Here is a 23748-nt window from a genome sequence, read left to right on the forward strand (position 1 = left end):
GTATAATGTAGACGCACTTTGTGCAGAACCCGAAGATAGTGGTATGTGCCTGAAATGGGATGTGTGGTTTCAAAACCTGAATACTGTTCTTTCAGCAGCCACCTATACTGAGAAAGTACAGTTACTGGCACTGACACCAGGTAGTTACTCTAAGCAGCAGATATAGAAATACATACCCACTTCCTCACATTATTTGATTTCAAAAGCTCATAAAATAAAGACTGAGAATGGTATTTGGGAATGCCTAGATTCTTACTGTAGGCATCCGCTGCAAGATGATATGCTAACTGTTGCTTGGAATATTACCTAAGTGAGCAGGCAAAGTCCTAACCAGGCTGTGTTATCTCTGTTAGTGAAAATGGTGAAAAAGGTAAAAAGATATATGAAACAATCAATAAGAGAAACATATCTCCTAATAAAAAAGGAGAACCCAAATTTAAAAATTGGTCTCACAAAATTCTACTCCTTCATTATTATTACAATAACAGCACTAATTTGAAACTTGTTTGTTTTGCCGTAAGGAGTGTCACATGAAGGAAGTACACAGAGATGGACCTGATGTTTTTGTGTACACATCAAGAGCTGCAAGATAAATGTTGGTTGCAGCAGTATGCAATGTGTCCTGGTGCTGAAGTGATGACTGCAGAAGAATTACACCTTCAGGATACTGACAAAGATGTAACCTATGCATTGTGGGAGAGAGGAGAGTTAGTGAAGAAGACAGCAAAGCCAGAGAAGTTGCTTATACAGGTTAGGCACTGGGTCATGAAAGGAACAGCTCACTATCATATCCAGAGGATTTAGAGACAGGCCACAGCAGAGGTAAAGTCAGCTATATCCCCAAATACTGACACATCAGTTCTTCATTCTGACTTTGTTGAGAACTGGTCTGTTACCACTTGCACACTTCACAGGTATTAATATTCACATTTGTTGCTCACTTCCCTGGAACATCACAGTGCTCTCCTATTGTCAGTGATGATCTCATTCATGACAGTGCATGTACAATACATTGTCAGACTGATAATTGACGACACAGCATCTAGAGGCCAAGGATTTTCTAGACATTTGTATGTGACTGATGGTGCAGCATCTCATTTTGAAAACTGCTTTCAGCTTTATGATCTTGTCAATACTGTAGTACAAGAATTAAGACAAAAAGATTGATAGTTTCAGCAACAGGCCATGGGAAAAGTGCATGTGATGAGGTAGGAGGTCTCTGTAAACATCTTGCAACAAGATTTAATGTTCAGCATGAAGCTGCTGATACTATAAGAGGTGCTGCTGGATTTGTAAACACCAATTCAACATCGGTAACAAACACGAAACTCTTAACTCTAAATGGAAGTATACTAAGGGAATTCTGTTGAAAAAAAAGAGAGAGAAGAGTGGTCTGCTATAAAGTCTGTGGTAGGAATTCAATCAAGTCATTAGTGGGTTGCATCCTGGAGTGGCAAATACGTTGCAAGAATGGTTTTCCATGAAATGCAACCTGTTACAGTGTGTGAAATGCAGAGACCCCAGTGTACATTAGAAGATTTTGTAGTGAGCCTTTCATTTCTTGTGTGTATGACAATCAGTGGTGGGTTGGACATATCCCAAGTCTCTCTCATGAGCTGTAAGATAGAACCGTCTCCTTTACGACACCCCATGGTCCTGAGAATGCTTTCAAATGGCCATCATCAAAAGATCAGTGTGCAGTTCCCATTTCCCAAGTGCTGCTCTTGTTGGATCATTCTTGTCCATGTGCAAATTCAGGTCGGCTATACAGGTTCAATGAGAAGCAGATGAAAAACAAATTAATTCTTTTCAACAGTGCAGTGTTGATTGTTACACTGCAGAAAATTTTAATTCATGGCAAGTCACAAAGAAGTAAAATTATAACAAAAGACAGTAATCATTTGAGAATATCATTAAAAAAATATGGGTATAAATATTCTATATCCCATTTTGGTTATAAAATGCTTTCAAACAAAATTATGAACTGTTTTCAAACTCCTTGATAATGTTCTAAAATAATTTATTTCAATTCAGAACAACCAGTTTAACATGACATTTACTTAATATCAGCCATCAATTTAAATTAAGTGTCCTTGAGAGTAGAGCAACCTATACCTAAAAAACTTCTCATGTTTTGTACAGACAAGTATTGCCCACTCTGACTGTACATTCCCTAAGTACGATCATCAACCAGTGTACCGTGAAAGTTTTAGAACATTTAGGGTGGAGGATTTGAGAAAATAATTTCTGAGTAACCAAAAAAATTCTGATTCTTTTATCCTTATGCACAAATATTTTGACAGTTTAAGAATTTCATGGATTAATGTCTTGGCTGACAGTTGGCAATCCTTCCACTTTATCATTTCTCAAGACAGTTAAAATCCTGTGACTATTCATATTTTGTTACAAATATTCAGTGTGTGTGTGTGTGTGTGTGTGTGTGTGTGTGTGTGTGTGTGTGTGTGTGTGTGTGTGTTGTTGACAAAGGCCATTGGCTGTAAGCTTTAAGTGTGAAAATCTTTTTGTTGAGCCTATCTGTGAATCTGCATCTCCACTAATGGCAAGTAGCAACTTTCCTTCTCATAATATTGTTACATTCCATCCTGGATTTTCCATTGTTTGAGTATTGGGAATAAAGTATTTATCGAAAATAAATTCAGATCTCAATCACTTGTGGTTTCTTTATTGCTATTTTTCGATTTTCCCTTTCGTTACATCATTTTCACAAATACTCTCATTTATAGAGTCTGTAGGATTTTAACAAGTCATCAGAAAATAAAAATATTGTAGTTCTGGAGAGGTATAGTTGAAATTCAACATATACTTTTTTTCAGCATACTTTGAAATACTGATGACACATCAACTCTTGACCTGTATGATTTGAGATGAGTTCAGCCTATAAGTGATCTGTCTACTGACAGATGCTGTCCACATGGTGTGTAAATCTTTTGTATGAAACTATGTGGTGTGGTTTTCATGATGAAATTACTTTATCCATTGCTTATTGGTAGTGTCATGTTTCAATAACTTATTTGTATCTTTTATTTAAGGGAATTAACACAATGTGTTTTACAATAGCTATTAAGAATGATAGTATGTTAAGGATATTAACACTGTAGGAAAAGACAGGTTAAGTTGCAGACAGGCACAGTTAAAACAGACTTAAATAAAGTTTTGAGCCACAGCTTTCACCAGGGAAAGAATGACACACACTGTTCATAAAAGGTGTGCATTTCTCTTTTGTGTCTTTTAATTGCGCCTGTCAGCAACTTAACAGGTCTTCTTTACAGTAAGAAGCAATCTCTCTTTTCCTAAACTGTTGATGTTCCTCCCTGGAGTTTCCATTGTTTGACTATGTTAAGTGTGATGGGTATGTACATTGCAACTGCAAAATGCCAGAACAAAAAACGTACATCCACACAGTAACTGGTAATTATGTTTATTAGCTACAACAGTCAAAGCGAGCATATAATGGTAGCTGAGTGTGACAAAGAGGGACAATCACTACTGACCACTAGGGTCTTTGAACAATTGAGTCTAAGTCCAGCACAATGAATTAGAAACAATGTCCACAGAGTTTCATCTGGCACTAAAAACAATACAATGAGGAGTACTAATACACTGATTGAGACAGACAATCTTGAAACTACAAAGGTCCATTATCACCATAAAGTGTCAGTTTCAACTACAGTAGTGGGACATTTAAACCATTCCACAAATTGTTTCTCCCATACATATTCTTTCTCCTTATATTCTGTTTTCTTTTTTGCAGTCAGTTTTAAAATAAAACATGAAAGTTGTATTTATGGCTTTTTGGCTTACGATTATGATACTACTGCAGAATATGAATTTTGTAAAACTTTGTAATCCGACCCATTTACAGATTAAAACTATGCAAAGTACATCAATGAAGCTACTGTCCTCACTGACCCAGCAGCAGGAGAAGTGTCACACACCCTACATACATCAATGATCCCAACCAAGTTACCCATTCTTCTTAAGCTAGGATAATTCCCAATCAAGGATTCGTTGTCAATACCAATAAACAATGCTCAAGATGAGAGAGAGGGGGGGGGGGGGGGGCAGAAAGTGGGGAAGAAATGGATGTAGAAAGAGGGAAGGGAGAGATGGACAGAGAGAGGTAGGAGGAGGAGATGGAGGAAGATTGGGAGGGGGGGGGGGGGGAGAGATGGAGAGAGGGAATACAAGTTGATGGAGAGAGAGAGGAGGGGGAGAAAGAGGATATGGACACACAGAAATGAGAATGAAAATTAGATAGTATATCCAACTGCCACACAAATCACCAATTTTGATGCACTTTGAACATTGTTGTGTCATGAGAATCCTTGTAACTGTGCGGTACATCAAAAAATAAAAAAAAGATTATCCACAGAAATGTAAATTATGTACAGTTTTAATCAATTTATCAATGCTCAATGACACATGTGCTCAATACACATGTATCATTGTCCTGAGCAATTGATATTTACACTTTTATAGTTGTTTTGTTTTTGCACATCAATTATTGAATCATAAATACAATTCAACCAAAGCATTTAGATGGATTATCACAATAATCATATCTGGAAAAACACAATCAACCTCAAATGATGCACAGCAAGCTGATGAACAGACGAAAATTTAATTTAAAGTTTAGTGAAAAGTCTAAATGCAGACAAATACTGTCCTCATTAAACCTGTGGCAATATACATTTGTTGAATCCAAAATACATTGTGTCACATTTTAAATGCTCACGATGATAGTAGTAAATAAAAATGCAGCTGATGATAAAAGATGTATTGCAGTTTCGACTGAGTGTGTTGTCTTATGAACATGTATAATCTCATCTGAATTACAAATTCAGCAGCATCCCACTCTAGTCAGTTTCATATTGTGTCATACTTTTGGAACAATAAGAATAGCTTGAATTTCAAAAAATAAACAATCAAATAATACATCTGTATGTACTTGGACAGAGATACCACAATCTATTTTGCAACCAAATTTTTGATTCTGTATGTCTTTTCATTCTCAACATTTAATTTATCACATTCTAAATGAAAAGTATCTTCTTCCACACCCAGAAGAGGTTCCATGGTGATACCATAGCCGAATGACAGTGTTAGTATCATACATTTACAACAGCAGAATAACTCTGTCAGTGTCATCGAGTCATATGCAATAGGGCAGCACCCGTTTGATGGAGAGGCAATACCTGACTATCTTCCTCAGCACTTTATTTGCTAATGGCACAGGTAATAAAATTTTGCATAAAACAATGAATGACAAATTAAATAGCAGATACAGACACAGAGCCTGCACATTAAATAAATGGTGTCACAACAATGTAAGTTTCTCTATAAAGAAATCAGAAGAATATTGCTTATACAGTAATACAACAAATATTATAGTGGGGGTAGATTAATGGTGCAACAACTATCCATCCTGCACAGCAAAATAACTTCAAAACAACAGAAAAGTTAATATCCATATTTTCATAACAAATACACTCTCTGTTATTTGTTTTCAGAAATCGCAAAATAAATAACAATAGTAATAAGGCATAAAATGAAATATACAAAAACAATAACTTGTCACATTGTTCTTCTGTGGTTATTTTATTCGATTACTTCACACACATCTTGTAATATACTGTACATCATCATACTGGTTTGTGATGGAAATAAATGGTATAATAGTAATGTGTGCTGGGTGGGATTTCGGGGGGGGGGGGGGGGGGGGGGGTCAGTTTATAGCATCAGTAAATAAAGTGTGAAGTCTGTACTTTTACAATCAAAGCCTCACAGTACCTCTGCCATTTCAAAAACCGATAAACTCTAAGTTTACATACATTTTAAGTCACGTATTTTAGACATATTTACAAAGCATATAGTAATCTAAATTATACATGTTAATGCATCACTTTCTCTGACTATAAAATCAGTTTCATAACAACGATACATTGTGTCAGTATGTAATGCATAGATAACTGCTTTATTAGCTTAACAACTTCACAGTTTCTATTGCAATGTAAAAGGTTATATTCATGCATGCAGCTACCATAAACTTTTTTTCCTTTGGCAGAATGTGTTTACTATCACACTCTGTGAAATGAAGAAAGTCAAGGCACCACACAGCTCACTGGCGTGTTTATGTTGACTCCAGTCCGCATTCTCTTCTGGCAATGCTTATTGTTCAGACACAATTAGACAACATAAGCTATTCTTCTCACAATTGAGAAACTAGTTCAAAAAGATTACTATTAATTCTATCTGAAACAAAAATCAACACACACACGGTGACTGCAATTACATTGCTACTTTTGTTATGAAAGAACATCTGCAAGCTGATGTCAACTGTGTCTAGTAGAAAATAAATGCTGTAATGTTTCATTTCAAACCAGAAAGTAACAACTGAGTCATGCTGAACATAAGAAAGAATATAAACAGCACTGTAACAGAATGTAAATCATATGTTATTTGCAACCAAAGATTGACAAATTAATGATGAACACACTATTTTGAAAAAGAACAATTATGATTTGTAATTGGCAAAAGCAAGTAAGTGTGAAAGTATGGGAATCAATAAAGAAATATGAACTAATGAATTGGGCTTACCTCTAATAAGCTGCCTTACCCCATGACTCTCGAATGGTCTGCAAAAGAATATTACAAACATTAGACAATGTATGAAACAATATATCAGTTGTCACAGAATTGATGCACAAGTGCAAGTAGGCATGCACCCACACACTGTACATAATAATATTTGTAATGCAACAAATATTTTTACATTAAAGCATTCAACAAATTCTGAGACAATCAGATGATGCAGTTTTTTATGTGATCAAACTGACTTTTCTCTCCACCCAAAACCAATGTACAATGGACCATTACAATACAAGTAAAGGTGTCTGACTGTGACATAATGAAGTAATTTAGCACCTACAAAATAAAATTAATTAAAAGTAGCTTGATTACCACACTGAAAAGAGAGCACTCCATGTTGTGAAATGGAATTTGGAATGTTGCATGGCAATGGTATAATCAGAGATGGTAAGTACTGTTTCACTGACAACACCAACAGGATGGGCCAGAACAGTGGGAACAGTTGCAGGGGATGTTCCTAGCCCCAGTTGTACATTGGTCGTCACCGGCCAGTAAATGGGTGTATGAACACCACCTCAACATTAGCTATACTGTCACTTTCATGATCATTAACATATTGTAAAGTGTCAAGGAAGCTGAGATGTACTTCTCATAGCCAAAGTTAGATGTAGGGCCTGATGAGCACTCACCACCTTATGACATCATGCACTGCATATAATGAACTCATCATTTGACATGGACTAATAAAAACTTAGAGAACTTGTACTTTCACAAGTTTTGTACAAGTAGCTTTCTAGATTCCAGAATGGCACATGTACTGCCCTGAAACCTACTGATATATTAAAACTGTGTGCCAGACCAGGACTTTAACTGATCTACCCAAGCATGACTCACACCCTGTCCTCACAGCTTTACTTCTTCTGCCATACCTCATCTACCTTCCCAATCTGCGGCTAAGCCATGCCTTCACAGTACCCTTTCTTCTAGGAGAGCTAGTCCCACAAATTTAGTGGGAAAACTTCTGTGAAGTTTGGAAGGTACGAGATGATGTACCGGCAGAAGTAAAGCAGTGATGATGGTTGTAAGTCTTGCTTGACTAGTTCAGCTGGTAGAGAAGTTGCTCATGAACCACAGAAGTCCTGGGTTCAAGTACTGGCTGGGCACATAACTTTAATCTGCCACCAAGTTTCAGATTTCAAGTTATTTTCTGTTTTTCAAAGAATGTAAGTCCTCTGCAAATGACAGCCAGAGACAAGAAATTTATGGTTCATCAATTATGCTTTCAATTCAATATGCAGTAGAAATCCTCCAGCATCTGCCTTATTGTGTAATTGAGGAAACTGTACAAACTGACAAAAAATGTTAAGTCAATGGTCTGCTTAAAACAAATTTCTATCATATGGTTCCATAGCGTTATTCTGAGCACAGTTCTTGAAGTAGAATGACACACTTTTCTCAGATTCTCTAGAAATTAAACCTACATAGGAAAAATTACTACATAATGACACAGTCCCAATTGGAAAAATTCTTAAGTGACATTGATTTACACCATGATTTTACACTGTGACCAAAACAGCAATTAAGTGCTTGTTCAATCTGTGGTGAGTCAAGGTGGAGCTGCTGGTACAGTTGTGTCATGGACTCCTGGGTCAATAGGACATTTGCCTCAGATACCAGTGTTGGAATCAGTGAACTTTAAAACAGGTTTGAATTTATCACGATAAGTGCATTTACAGACTCAAAATTCTGCACTGAGTGTTTGTGCGGTACGTTTTGGACATGACAAAATACAATTCATAAAGGAAATCATTGAGGAACTGAGTCTTAAATCAATTTGCCTTTCAGACTTCCAATGTTTTCATATGTTTAGTGTGAGCTGTCTATGAAGAAGGGGCAGTCAAAAGAAAATCACACACACAATGATATGGGACCATGGAATGGTTCCATTCGAAAGTAATCACCACACTTGTTAAAACAGCTATCCCACTGGGAGACGAGACAATCAAATTCCTGTTTCGTAGAATGCAGTCAGCCGCTGATGGGGTCCACAGCTGCACCCACATTTACTTTTCCTCGTCCGACAGAAACTGAAGTCCACGCATGTTTTTCTTCAGGTCACCACCGATGTGAGGATCACACAGTAGAAGATTTGGGCTGTAAGTAGGATGCTGCAGTGTTTCCGAACAAAACAGCTGAAGCGTAGCCTTAGTCTGATTGGTAGTGTGGGGGCAGGCATTCTGACTTTATGATGCATCACAATTTCTGTAAAGTGTCTTCATTGTGCTGCGCACTGATTGTAATTCCATGCACGACCAACTTCACGAGCAGAGCTCCACTGCACTTGAAGAGGTCATTATGACTTTACCATAAAATGTGTGACCAGCTTTGCTATTCTTTGGTGGTGAAAATGTCGGATGTTTCCACTGCTGGTTTCAACATTTGGCCTCAGGATGTTGGAATCCTGTCAGACGGAACCACCCTGTTGCGCGATAATGCTCACCCCCCCCCCCCCCCTCAATACCAAGCAGACAAAGGCTACACCTCAGTGATTTGACTGATTGATTGGGAAACTCTGCAACATCCTTGACACAGCCTGTTCCTACAACTCTGTGATTTTTACATCTTTGATGACCTGAAGAAAGACATGCATGATGTCAGCATCAGTCAAACAAGGAAGTGCAAAAGTTGGTGAAGTTGTGGAATCCATCAGCGGTCGACCGCATTCTGTGAAACAAGACTTTATTATCTCATGTCCCAGTATGATAAATGTCTTAATGGTCTGATGATTACTTTTAAATGGAACTACCATTCCATGATCCCATTGTGGTACGTGTTCCATTTTCATTTGAATGCCCTCATAATACTGAGTGCCAACTGGAACTGAACTATTTAGTCTTAATTAACTGATAGACTAACATTTTCTATTTTAGGAAGAGCATATGAACTTTACCGGCAATAATTTTATTTACTTGTGCTGTGCCCTAGAAACTTGCTTAGTTATTGATTCTGGAAAGATACACCAACAAAGAAATAGTAAATAGATCAGTGGTGTGTACAGAAGCAGTTATGAGTGGAGATGATTATGTGCAGAAAAATAAAGTTAGTTTTTAAGAAAGGGTGACATCCTGCATATCCACACTGCCCCTTAAAGGAACAGAAATCCTTGTATTTAGTTCCTGGAATATTCACACTCCACATTTGTAATCCCTGTGATTACATTTGTTTGGGTGCCTGGTAGGGGAGGTATGTTTCAGTATTCCCATTCAGAGACAGTTGGGAAGTGTTATTCAAAAACTATGCAGATTACTTTACATCCACTATAAAAATGTCTAAATTTCCTAAAAATTCATAGTACAAGATGTTCCTAAAATGTTCCATGACTGGAATTGAGAGAATAACAGAAGATATTTAAACTCGAGGTAGGATACATCCTCCTTGTCAACTCTGAATATCTTCGCTGAGTCCTTACCAGATCTCATATACATAATCCGTATTTCTCAGTTTCCTTCTGAGCCCTCTGTGCAATTGCAGAAAACGTGTATTTGGCTGATATCTTTCTTGCAGTTTGAAACTTGAACAAAATAAATTTGCCCAGAAAGATCTTTTAGAGAGCTGTTTCTGACCCTGTAACTTCAAGATTTTATATCCGTAGATCCCCAAAATATGACTGTTCATCACTTGTCCCAGAGTCTGTATTGATGAGAGATGTGCAGTGGGTGTAAGTTGAAAAACTTGATTCCAGTATCTGAATATTCTTACTTAAATAAAAAAAAAGAAAAGCTTCCTTAAAAGAAAAGTTTCCTGTACTGTCACATACATGTAATATTTCTGCAGGCTATTTTCCCAGTTGCTGGGCCTACAACAGACTTGACACCTGTGATACAAGGTAACTGCCTGCTGATTTTATGGTTTGCGAAAATATTTTGTATTTTGAGCAGATTATCACCTGTAAGTTCACATGATGAAATTTTCTTGTCTTCTAAGAAAGTCTGCTTTCCACCTCTTTAGGCAGGCTTTCCATGTAAACTTTTTATTATGAACTGCGGCTTTTTCCTTCTTTGTCCATTGAAAGAAATCATACATTACATTGCAGCACCATTAACATATTCTATAAACCTGTGTCTCTTAGAAGGGATTTTTCCTGATCCTCTCAAACTATCCAAGGTAACTCCAGTCTTTAAGAAGGGTGTCAAATCAGATCCTGCAAACTACAGACCAATTTCACTAATTCCAGTACTAGGAAAAGTCTTTGAAGGCATAATATATAAGCATATGTATGAGTACCTAGAAGTAAATGGTATGTTAAGAGCATCACTGTTTGGTTACAGAAAATGAAGGTCAGCAATACATGCCATAGACCTCTTAGTCAGAGACATTCTAGCAGCATTTGAGGACCAAGTGCACACACAGGTAACCTTATGTGATCTGAGCAAAGCTTTTGACTGTGTTGACCACTCACTTCTGCTCTCTAAACTTGAGTACTATGGAGTATGTGACAAAAGTTTAAAACTCATCAAATCATATCTGAATACAAGGAAACAGGTGGTGAGTTCAGGATGTCATCTGTCAAACATACTCGAGGTTCAACACGGAGTGCCATAGGGATCTAAATTGGGACCACTTCCTTTCCTTGTACACATAAATGACTTACCTGGAAATATAGATGTAAAGACATACATGTATGCAGATGACACAACTCTTCTATCTGTAAACCATGTACTTGATAACCTTGTAAGTGATATGAAATTGGCAAAAGAAAATGCAACATCATGGTTTAATGCCAATGGTCTGCTATTAAATGAGGAAAAGACCCAGAATATGTGGTTCAGTCTATCAAAGACTACAAAAATAGAAAAACAAAAGGCAAAGTTTTTAGGTATTGTACTTGACAACAGTCTAACATGGAACTCTCATGTTGATCACATAGTGTTTAGGTTGTCAAGAGTTATATATTGTTGAAGAGACTGATGTGTTGTGTGACATTTGAGTACATACGGACAGCATACTTTGCCTTTTTTCAATCTGTTTTAAGGTATTTGTTAATACTCTGGGGAAACAGCAGAAAAATAAATGAAATTATGGTGATCCAGAAGAAAGCAATCAGAGTAATGGCTAAGGTAGATAATAGAACACATAGTAAACCATTGTTCATTAAATATAGAATTTTAACAGTTACTAATTTATATATTCTTGACAGTGTTAACTACATCCTTGCTGAACTACCTAATTTAAGTGTAACAAATGAAAGGCGTGACTACTATACAAGAACGTGTACTTTTCTGCTGTTGCCACAAAATAGATTAGCTAAAACTAACAATAGTCATAAGTATATGGCAATTAAAATGTATAACAAATTGCCTAAAAATGGGTCAATCAAGCCTGACAAATTATTTAAAGACAATGTTCATAACTTCTTGTTAACTAATCCATTCTATTCATTAGAAGAATTTTTAGAAATGCCCAATATCAACTTACATATGTAAAAATTTATTTTGTAAAATTAATAGGTTAAGTGAACTGACGAAGTCTATTGCATATAATAATGCTGAATGACCAATAAAGAATCTGAATAGCTTTACTGATGGCCTGAAGACATTTGTGTGATCATATCTGAAAAGCACAGGTCTCCAACCCATTTTCAGTCAGTACAGATTTTAATTTAAGCCTACACCTTCTTTTTCTTCCCGATTCCTTCTTATAATGTGCAATTAGAAATTTTTCAACAGGATGATGCCTTTATCTTCATGTTTCCCCCTCTTTTTCTATCCTGTTTTCTCTCTTTTTCTTTGTGGGTACTGTATTTGCTGACATCTTTCTGCAACTTTTCTTGAAGTTGGCTATTATGCTTTGCTGAGATTGTTTTCCCATTATCTGAATAAATAGTGAGTCAAAATTAGTGTAAACCATTAAAACACTTGTTACACCAACCAATATAACTAAAAAATGACAAGAAGTGTTTTAAATTCTTTACAATTCAGTAACAAACCAAAAGACTGTCATGGGTGGGACACAAATCAGGGCAGGTGTGTCACAAGGGTCCTTACTTGGCCACTGCTGTATATTCCATTCACTTTTGATACTGCAAGAACAGTGAGGGTAGCACTGCCATTATACAACAACAACAACAACAACAACAACACTACACTTTTTATATCCAGTATAAATGCACACATCATGTGACATCATCTGCAACAGGCACGCATAAAGCTCGGAGCCTGGGCTAGGAGGTAGAGGTTGACGTCAGGCCAGGGGGAAAGTGATGGAACAAATAAAAACACTTCACCCCCTCCTAAAACACAGCTCAATGTCACCATAAACACCTGGCCCTTGTAAGGCCAGTATTGGAGTACGCCACTGCAGTGTGGCACAGTGTTCCTAACATGCTCATTAACTCACTACAAAAGGTAGAAAACAGAGCGTTAAGCCTTCTCTTCATCTACCAAGGTGCTACCCGAATGCCAGAGATGTTCATGAGTAAACAGGGTCCTGTTATTACAAGACAGGGTCCTACATACTTTCTCACCATGTGGTTGTTTATGTATTAAACACTCCTTTATGTGTCACTATACATTATTAATTGGGTTTCTCACTCCTAAGCTAAAATCAACAGATTTCCTATATTGCTAAGTGACAGAATATAAGTTTTTCATGTTGTTTGTCACTGGTGGGACACTACATGCATGACTGTTTTTGTAAATGAGCTGCATACTTAATATCTTACCTTTCTTTAAAAAACTTAAGTTCGTATGAAAAATAACGTTGTTTTTTTTTTTGTTTTTTTTTTTTTTTTTTTTAATTTAACAACTGAAACAACAGCTATGGCTGCAACTCAACATCTACAGAAGTGCCGACTTCATACAGCTGTATTTCATCAAATCATTTTTGTAGCTTTGATAATTTTTTCATAACACAAAAATTTAACTTTTGTAGATTCAGAAAACTATGACAAATTTAACTCAAAATCAACTTTTAAAAATGTCTCAGCCTCAGTTTCAAATGGAATCACCTTGCTGTAAAGGTTCCAAAATTCTGTATCACAACTCAAGTAAGGCTTCAAATAGATTAGAATATCAAAACGGTAGTGCTGAATTGGCCATGGAACAAAGACAACCAGTTTCAGATTAGTGGTCTCCTTCAGGTTAACTTTGGTACTACCATGAAAGACACCAAGCTCCTCAGAACCGGCTTGGAGCAGATCTGATTAACTGGTTTAGTTAGCAAATCTGATTAATTGGCAAGTAAATCAGAAATTCCAACTAGCCTGCTGCATTCAGTAATCTACAGTACATTCATACAATAATGCGAGAAAATGGGCAAGACTGTCATTTAATGAAAGACAGACATTGACACTGTGTGTTCCACTCTACGTAGTGTTTTGAAAGAGTCATCTGACTTCACAAGACATCTTCTAAATAAATGAAGATAGCAAGTTTCTATCTTGGCACCAGCTGTTGACCGCCCGCTTATGATGTTGCTGGTAGGAGTCAACCTGCTGCAGCTGGTTCACTCATTCATTACACAATTGCAGAACACGTCAAAAATTTCCTTTTCCAACAGGAAAGAGAACCACCACACAGGCACCTGCATGTAAGAGCATTTTTTACAATAGTACAATAAGCTGTCTCAACAAAGTACTGCACCATTGGCTCCAGAGATCACCTGGTTTCACAGAGTATGATTTATTGTGGCGGGAGAGTGGGGGGGGGGGGGGGGGGGAGTCTGTGAGATTTTGTCCACATGCCTTCCCTTCCAACAACTTTGAGTGAACTGGAGGGGTGCACAGCAACAGCACTGGATGCAGTAACTCCAGACATGTTCACGAACTATGGGACGTGTGTGTCTGGTACAGGGCTCACTGAACATTTCTATAGAGTAAGTGAAAACTTTGATCAAAACATAATCATAAAAATTATTCCAATGTTTTGCATGTGGACAACCTTGTAAAATCAGGTATTTTAACTCTGTAGTCCTATGGCATAGTCAGGATGTAACCCTTAGTTTCCATCTTCATTCATGTAGATAATGCAGTCTTGAGAAACTGGATATATCTTTTGAAACAGTCTTTACTTTACATGTCATACAGAGTTGACGTTTATATCTATTCGTGAGTTATTCTTGCAAAACTACTTCAAATATGGGACAAGCTTCCACTTATCAATGTGTGGCACACAGTAACAAAAAAACTTGTGTTAACCATTTTCTATTACATATTTCTGTGCGCCGCGCACCAATCCTCTATATGTAACTGGTTGTCTTTCCCTTATTTTAAGTATTTTTCTATCTAGAAATTTCCATACTTGCTAATGTGTCTTATCTCAGAATATTACTGCATTTGTAATCAGAAATTAAATACTTTTTTTGTATGTTCTGATACATAAATATTTCAGATGTGTGGCAGGTTTTGAAAGAATGTGAATGCCATGTGTGATGTGTTGAATACCCACCACCCAGAATTTCAAGCTTCCCTCAACAATAAAATGCTTTGCTGAGATAAGAGATAATGAATAACTTGTGTTTTGACCATCTGGATAATGAATGAAGTACACTGAAATAAAAGTCTGCATCTATCAGGTATCTTATGGCATATGGCAAAGTTAATTTAATTTGAGATTCTTCTAAAATTTTGATTTTATTTTAAAATATTTTTAGGTCTACAATTATGTTCAATAATGAAAACACACATACACACACAAATTTGATTACCGCATCTTGGTGCTTAATAAAGCAATACACTGTACATTATTTTCTGAGGTCACAGTAGCAATATTTTATAATATCAAAAGGTACCTAACATGAAATGAATGCCTCAACTTACATAGGTTTCAAGAAGTGATGAATCTCAAGATAATTCTATATTCAACTGCATCAATTTGGAGACTTCATTGGAATTAAGTGATAGCTCCACCTTCAGAAGAAACATTTTGCAACCAGTACTGTATTAGTAATAAATTATAGAAGCATTCACAGTGGAATGGAAAGATGCTGAGAGGTTTGAAGCACTATTTAAAAGCTGTGGGTGCACATACTATGTTGCTCTGTAGTGAGAGTTGGCCGATGCCAGAAATTTACAAAAGCGAGACGCGCAGAGAAAATCTAAGTGTTTCCTGAAAAGGCATGTCCTACAATACTGCAGGTGGTGTGTTTATCTCAGTAGACAATTATCAGAAAAAAGTAAAAGAGATAGTTTAGGCAAGAGTAATACTCGAAAGGATGTGAAAGTTTTAGTTGTATCCACCTACCAGACTCGGTTCCACAAGTAGCTTATAGCCTTAGAAAAAGTCTATGTTCCTAGAACAACATACAGGAGGCATGCTATAACAGCCGCAGAAGATTTCAATCACTGCACATTGGAGAAATTACAATACAATAAATAATGGCCAATTTTTGAAATTATTTTATGGAGAATAAAACAGCTGTATCAATGGAATGTTTCAAAATTAAAATAGTATTGATTGCAACAGAGTATTTATTAAAAATGGCAACTGGTTTTGGTCAAATAGTGACCATTTTAAGACCATATGACTGAAAATTAAGTACAATTTAGATTTAGAGAGACATCTATTAATATCAGTAAATGTAAGATGTGTAAAATATGACCAAAATTAAAATAAGTTATACACACGATGGCACGTAGTGGCAATGAACAGAGCAGGTATCAAAGATGCATGAACATAGACTGCTGATTAGGGTAGACGGACTATGAATCAAGTACTGGATGCTCCATCCATCGCTTATCACATTACGTTAGCAATTAAGAGGGATAAGAACCAATATTATGAAACTGCAAATGAATTTTTTTTTAAAAAAACAGTGCTTAGCTGAACATATTATATCAAAATACAACAAAATTAATATTAAGGCCAACTCTTATGTTACGTCATTTGTCCAACATAAGAGCAGCATTCTATATATGAATTCAGAAATCAGGAGCACTTTTAGGAGCTGAAAAAAAAAAGAAAATAAAGATAATTGTTAAATTGAGAAATGTGTAAGTTGCATCTACAGGGTGTTTCAAAAATGACCAGTATATTTGAAACAGCAATACAAACTAAACGAGCAGCGATAGAAATACACCGTTTGTTGCAATATGCTTGAGACAACAGTACATTTTCAGGCAGACAAACCTTCGAAATTACAGTAGTTACAATTGTCAACAACAGATGGCGCTACGGACTGGGACACTCTATAGTACGATATTTTCCACATATCCATCATGCATAGCAATAATATGGCATAGTCTCTGAATGAAATTACCCGAAACTTTTGACAACGTGTCTGGCGGAATAGCTTCACATGCAGATGAGATGTACTGCTTCAGCTGTTCAATTGTTTCTGGATTCTGGCGGTACACCTGGTCTTTCAAGTGTACCCACAGAAAGAAGTCACAGGGGTTCATGTCTGGCGAATAGGGAGGCCAATCCACGCCGCCTCCTGTATGTTTCGGATAGCCCAAAGCAATCACACGATCATCGAAATATTCATTCAGGAAATTAAAGACGTCGGCCGTGCGATGTGGCCGGGCACCATCTTGCAGAAACCACGAGGTGTTCGCAGTGTCGTCTAAGGCAGTTTGTACCACCACAAATTCACGAAGAATGTCCGGATAGCGTGATGCAGTAATCGTTTCGGATCAGAAAAATGGGCCAATGATTCCTTTGGAAGAAATGGCGGCCCAGATCAGTACTTTTTGAGGATGCAGGGACGATGGGACTGCAACATGGGGCTTTTCGGTTCCCCATATGCACCAGTTCTGTTTACTACCGAAGCCGTCCAGGGAAAAATAAGCTTCGTCAGTAAACCAAATGCTGCCCACATGCATATCGCCGTCATCAATCCTGTGCACTATATTGTTAGCGAATGTCTCTCGTGCAGCAATGATAGCGGCGCTGAGGGGTTGCCGCGTTTGAATTTTGTATGGATAGAGGTGTAAACCGTGGCGCATGAGACGATACGTGGACGTTGGCGTCATTTGGACCGCAGCTGCAACACGGCGAACGGAAACCCAAGGCCGCTGTTGGATCTTCTGCTGCACTAGCTGCGCGTTGCTCTCTGTGATTGCCGTACGCGGTCGCCCTACCTTTCCAGCACGTTCATCCGTCACGTTCACAGTCCGTTGAAATTTTTCAAACAGATCCTTTATTGTATCGCTTTTCGGTCCTTTGGTTACATTAAACCTCTGTTGAAAACTTCGTCTTGTTGCAACAACACTGTGTTCTAGGTGGAATCCTCTGTTCTAAGGAATAAACCATGTTGTCCACAGCACACTTGCACGTTGTGAACAGCACACACTTAAGCAGAAAGAAGACGTACAGAATGGCGCACCCACAGACTGCGTTGTCTTCTATATCTTTCACATCACTTGCAGCGCCACCTGTTGTTGAAAATTGTAACTACTGTAATTTCGAAAGTTTGTCCGCCTGAAAATGTACTGTTGTCCCAAGCATATTGCAACAAACGGTGTATTCCATTCACTGCTCGTTTAGTTTTTATTGCCGTTTCAAATATACTGGTCATTTTTGAAACACACTGTATTTTTAAGTAACCCAATTGTCTCTTAACATTTTCAAAACTGCTCAATACTACAGATGAGTAATTCACCTTTAGCAATGCTAATGTTTAAGTTGCTACTAAATATTCACATTTTAGTAAGTTAGAAATTAGTAAAAATAAATGAAACAACAAATCCAAAATAATTAAAAATGCTGTACAGCTATTATAACAATGGCAGACAAAGGAAATACTTTAGTAGTGGTTAGTGAAGATGGTTACATTTCCAAACCTTTAAAGTTGGACGGTGCGGTCTGTAACTATGCCAACTGTTTTGTTTGGTAGGAGGGATGGTCCAGGGTACCGAACCCTATTGTCTGATCTGTCTGCACGGGTGGCAGCTTTGTCTGGGGGTAACCCGCTCACGAGAGCATAAACACTGTCGCTATTCGACGTGCTCGCGAGTGCGTAAACACTGTCACTGTTCAACCCGCTCGCGAGAGCTGCGTCACCAAGTATAATGGGCAATCACTGTACTAACTTGTGTATCCGTGCTAGCGGTTGTACAGTTACCCTGCGACTCTCGGGTCCGCCGGGCTGACTTTAGTTGCTGCCGGATTCGTTGCAGTTGGCTGTGCAGTTCGTGAAGGAGGCTGCGTAGCTGCTCGTACATGTTTTGTTGTTCTCTTTGTTGATGTTCTCATAGGTCGTGATCTATTCGTGTCTAGCGATGGAGGGGGAGTGTCTGTGGTGGACGGCAGACTGTCACCGCAGACGCCCCCTGTAGGGTGTAGTCCGTCGCTTTATAATAACGCGGTAATGACTGAGAAAGTCCGCACCGAGCACCGGCTCCACCGTTTCGGCCGCAAAGAAAGTCCATGGACGTGGTGTATGGTCGTGTAGTCAGAGCGTCGCGCAGATTGTCCCCATTACCGGTATTACTGAGCTATTTGCAGCTCGGAGTTGTATGGATGAGAGCTTGTTATCTCCTGTGATGATGTCCACGCCCGTATCGACCAGCAGGTACTGGTGTAGTCGGCGGTCGTGAACAAAAATGCGCGCGCCGTCAGCCCGTGTGTATGGCGTGTATCTCCTGTAGAAAGGCGGCTTGTAGGGAGGCGGGCTGGTGCGCAGGTTTAGTTTGGACAGCCGCACGGCTGTCGGCAGCGGCGTGCGTTGACGCCGAATCGCGCGTGAAACCAGCAGTAGCCGCTTGTCGTTTTGTTTTGGCTGGGCTATGTTGAGGCGACCCGGGAGTCGGCCGTCTCATTTGTTTATTTCCTGCAGGACCTGGGTCTGTGCGCCGTGATTGTTGCGACGTGCAGCGGTCGCGGCTTGCAAGACGGTTTGGGGGGGGGGGGGGAGGAGGGGGAGGGGGGGGGAGGAGGTTGCCCGAGGTCTGCGCGCAGTGTTTAGAGCTGTCTCTGCCCCTGCTGCCGTCGCTGTATATTGTGCACCGCAGCTGTCGCTGGCGTACGAGTACCAGCATCGTATCGGCCAGTTGTAGGCGCGTTTCCAAAGGTGTGTCCGCATGTACTAGAAGTGCTGTCTGTATTTACTCTGGAAGCTTGAGTAAGCATAATGACCACAGGGCCCGGTCTGGTAGCAGGTTGTTATCAATTTTCAGGCGCAGTTTGCGCCGTCACGCCGATGGTGTGTCGCCCAGCGTCGTCTAGTTTATGACGAGGCGCAATTGTCGCTCGTGCGTGCGTGCGTGCGTGCGTGCGTGCGTGCGTGATACTCGTTGCAATATTAGTGACTACATCGTCTCACCCTTGTACGCAGTAGGGGTTTTTAGCAGTAGATCGCTGACGAGCTCAGATTGTTCACCAAGATGGTTGGGAAGTGTTAAGAGTTTGCTCTGGTCGTCCTCGATCCCTGCTGTCATCATAATACATTCGCTTACAGCAAATGTATGTGTGAACGGCCGGCAGGTGAAGTTTGATAGACGGTGGGTGGTTCCCGTAGTGGTCTTTTTGTTTTGTTCCCACAGTTGTCGCCGTGCATTAGTTGCTTGGCATTGCTCGCCCCGACTGTGATGGCCTATGAGGTATGGCCACTGTTTGTTGTACCTGTCGGCATGGTCGTCACCCGTGTGACGCGAAGAGGCATCGGCGAACTGCGGAGAAATATAGTTCCGTTTGCTATCACCGTTTTATGGTGGTGTTTGTCCGTATGTCAGTTGAGCACACTGTTTCTTTAGTCGCTTCGCAGCTGTTGTGGTGGCGTCGGTGTAACGAAAGGTAGCGCGCGGCGCGGACGGTGTAGCAAGCAAGTCCGTGTTAAGGTGCAGTGCATACTGCGACACGTACACCATAACTTCGCACGCGCCGACTGGCGACGCTCTGCGCTGACAGAACCGAACCGCGCGCAACCTGTTATCTTCCTCAAACGATTTTACAGAAACTATTCACTGAAAATATTAGATTTTTGCTTTACTTGTAGCGTTATATATCAGCTTCGTGGCGAAGTGCTCATGATCTCGCTAATGACCATTCTTATTGTGATGTACACATTTTAGTAAGACACTACGTAAAACTCAAAAGGTTTGCAACGAAAATTAGGGGTTTAGGGGTCTCTATGATTTTGCGTTTGGTGCGTATTACACCACATGTTGCTGCGTATGAAATGTAGCTAACATGTTGAATTTTTGTTTAGACTTGGGAGGAGGTCTCTCACTGCCTCCGATCTCGAGAAAATGGATCCTATGTAGCGCGCTCACTTCCGATCTCACGCCCGCGGGAATGAAACACTCGCAACATCTTTCATATCTTCTAAACCGCTCGAGACATCGAAACGAAAGTTTGGCGAATGATAGCACCTAAAAAGTAGATTGTTTTGCCAATTCTTAAACACACGAAACGTTCTTATCTATATATTAGTACTTATCTATATATCAGTATTTCCTTTTTTATTTACTTCACCCCAGTTACTAATTTTTTAAGAGTTATATAGACAGATAGTGAAACAAGAGCTTACTAGTATGTAAATAAACATGAAATTTCTTCTTTCATGTTACTGGAAACCGACGCTATGAGGTTTTCCGTAAGCTATTGAACTCTGTGATTGCCAATTACTTGTTTAATGAGGCACTCCGTTTCGGAATTCTGTTTTAATAGCTGCTCTGAGATGAGCTTGGCAAATTACACTATGACAAAGAAAGTACAATTAAACCAGTCACCAAGAGAAACGTGGCCGTTACTCACAAACGGTGATGCTTCTTCGAATGAGAAAAGATTAACAACTCACATAAAAATAAATTGCCAACTTTGTTGGATTTTGGTGGAATCCCAGTAACCCATCGTATTTTACCAAAAGATTTTATTCCTTCTCTTGATCGGAGCGGTATTAAAATAATGACGAGCGTTCCTTCAGGCGGAATGATAGGCACATGCTAGATACTGGTTACTGACCTACGGCTTGCCAAACTGACAATGTGTGTCCGCGAATAAAATAGTCGTTATTGAGAAAAACAAACAATTGATCTGTCGCACAACGCAATGGTCAGTGTATTATCAGCAGCGGATAATGCGCGCGACAGGAATGCACAAGCTAGCGATGTGTGCCTTGTGAGTTGGAGTTCGAAAACCATTGTCATGAAAGTAGATCTGCCTTTGTCAGCAGTACATTTCAACAAATTAAACGTATCTAATCATAACACTCTTTTAGGATATTCCTACTTTCGTAATAATACCGATCATTTTGTTCATTTGTGTAGCCTGTTGTATAAATAGTTTATTAATCTGATAATGTGCATGCGACAACTGAAATGGTTCTTCTCATCACGGCGAACCAATTAAAACATTGTTATTTGTGACTGCTTTTCGACTGTTTCTAGCTTGCAGTGGAAATGTGATGTTCACATGCATGTAGTACAGTGTGTCGTATTATATTATTACATCCATATCCAAGTAATCACAGTGAGACTTCTATACTTCAGATCTTGGACGCTTTTTACCAGGAGCACAAAGCTATCATACCTGTGGAGATTATCCTTTTTCTAAATTTTTGCAACAGATCGTATAGATACGCCAGCATACTACGCAGCGAAGAGATAACCTTGTTTTACTTTCCTGCCTTGCTTCTTACTCACATGATTTTATAATATTCCTTGCTTCCTTATTCACTACCCTCTGTCCCTTCTTGCGATCTGGAAACATCGCGGAGGCATATGATACAATTCCAGCGGCCAATGGCTCATCAGTTACTGAAGTATGCATTTTTCTTGGCAGAAGAAAAACAAAAAACAAAACTAGACAGATATAAATAACAGAAAAGTATAATGTACTAACGAAGAAAGCTGGAACGTTTAATGGGGAAAAACGAAACACTACCCAAAGGCAATAAAATTCAGTACACAGTAAGGCAAAATTTATCGTATTGGCAATACTACCACTGCTGATATGCGCCGTTCCGATGTGAGCATATGACCGGGCTACTTTTCCGCTCCCCGCGTCAAATTTCCCACGGTGCTAGCGAGGCAGGCGCGACGCGAGAAACTCTGTCACAACCACAACGCCGCGCGACCGGGCGCACGCGCGCGTCGCAATTTACGCGGTCCCGTTTGAACCTGTGAAGTTACAAAAACTCGAGCTGCGCTGCGTAGCGCCACACGCGTGTCAATTTGCGCCTAGCCTTTTTTTGCCTGCGTCGCACCCCTCGGTCGTAACGCGTGTCGCGGTAGGTGGGATGAAGTCACGGTCGGTCGGCAGCCATCGCAGCGCGGGAGCTCCGTGCGGTGTGCCCACAGGATCGGTGGCGTGTCGTGTAATCATCGTCGGCAGGGTGACCAGATGCAATTGTTTGAAGAGGAGGACAAACAGCTTAAAAAAGGAGGACAAAGGAAGAAATAAGAGGACACATCAAACAGGTCAACTGCAGATGAGGATACCACCCGTCAGCTTTGGACAAGTCACGTGACTGCCGGGAATTACCGCTAAAACTAGTAGTTAATTGTTACTGATGGTAAGGTGGTGATTCCCAGAGCAATATATATATATTTTTTTTAATTTTAAATTAAAAGCCGGCCGGAGTGGCCGAGCGGTTCTAGGCGCTTCAGTCTGGAACCGCGCGACCGCTACGGTCGCAAGTTCGAATTCTGCCTCGGGCATGGGTGCGTGTGATGTCCTTAGGTTAGTTAGGTTTAAGTAGTTCTAAGTTCTAGGGGAATGATGACCTCAGATGTTGAGTCCCATATGCTCAGAGCCATTTAAATTGAAAACACTGATTGTGGTAACAGTGTAGCGTCCATTGTTTTGTTATGTCAACAACAAAGAATTGATTACAAAGCGAAAAACGTTAGACCATTCACCTCCCTTCTTTCGACGCACCGCTACCAACATCTACAACTCAAGCAGAAGCTGACGACATGTAAACTGCACTTTCACCTTCCGAATACAAATAAATTAAATGACTATGAAACAATGAAATAAAATCATGACAGTTAATCTGTCGAGTTACTTCTTACCCTTATTGGCCACTGAGACGTACGTTGCAGCTCCACTTATCTTACATTCCTTTCTCATTTTCTTAAAGCCGGATATTTGCAGAAAAGGACATCAGAAAATGTAACTTTCGTTTAGGCATAGGCAAATATTTTACGTAACTCACTCGATTAAAAATTACACTCACAAATCACACGTGCACTGCAGG

At 39.3% G+C, this 23748-nt stretch overlaps 1 long non-coding RNA gene across 1 annotated transcript in view; it reads right to left on the reverse strand.

The window, feature by feature from the left end:
* Positions 1 to 23748, reverse strand: part of LOC126355244 (uncharacterized) — a 236587-nt gene that overhangs the window by 22727 nt on the left and 190112 nt on the right. Inside the window, exon 3 of the long non-coding RNA XR_007565494.1 lies at positions 6619 to 6656. This is a non-coding gene — a long non-coding RNA (uncharacterized LOC126355244). The remainder of the gene's footprint in view (positions 1 to 6618; positions 6657 to 23748) is intronic.

The sequence above is a fragment of the Schistocerca gregaria genome, chromosome 3, assembly GCF_023897955.1.
Source record: "Schistocerca gregaria isolate iqSchGreg1 chromosome 3, iqSchGreg1.2, whole genome shotgun sequence".
Taxonomy (NCBI): Eukaryota; Metazoa; Arthropoda; class Insecta; order Orthoptera; family Acrididae; genus Schistocerca; species Schistocerca gregaria.